Source organism: Papilio polytes, unplaced genomic scaffold, assembly GCF_000836215.1.
Source record: "Papilio polytes unplaced genomic scaffold, Ppol_1.0 DF822845.1, whole genome shotgun sequence".
NCBI classification, from domain to species: Eukaryota; Metazoa; Arthropoda; class Insecta; order Lepidoptera; family Papilionidae; genus Papilio; species Papilio polytes.
The window spans coordinates 813,383-813,939 of record NW_013526359.1 but is presented as its reverse complement, the minus strand read 5'-3'; positions in this window follow the sequence as shown (position 1 = coordinate 813,939).

Below are 557 nucleotides of genomic sequence, written 5' to 3'. Positions count from 1 at the left end.
TACTTATACCAGATCGTGGTGCGTTTAGAATAATCCAACTTTCCAACCTTCCAACAAATTCGTCGATTAGTTGAGCAATTAATTGGTTGACCAGACCATCCTCCATTTGGTGCAATCGTCTCGTGTAACCTGACGGGATGATGACGTTAATTTTTTTTTTAAGTATTGAGAGTCACGAGTGTTCTCTCTTGTTTAGTTTCTTATCTTTGTTAACAATGTAAATCACAACGAACAAATGGCCAAGCTCTCGAGTTAATAACGTTATTCGCACCTGTAACTAAACAAGCAATTAATTTTAATTAAGGATTCTATTTCCGTCGGTTATCGTGTACTCACGGCTCGTGGTGATTTATTACTTAATGAATCAGTATTTAGCGTTGAGTTCTTATTGTTTGTTTTACTGGGTACAACGATATTATTTTTGACCGACTTCCCAAAAGAAGGAGGTATTCAATTCGACCGTATGTTTTTTTTTTTTTATGTGTGTTACGGCATAACTCCGCCGCTAGTGGACCGATTTGGATAATTCTTTTTCTATCCGAAAGGTAATGCTTGCA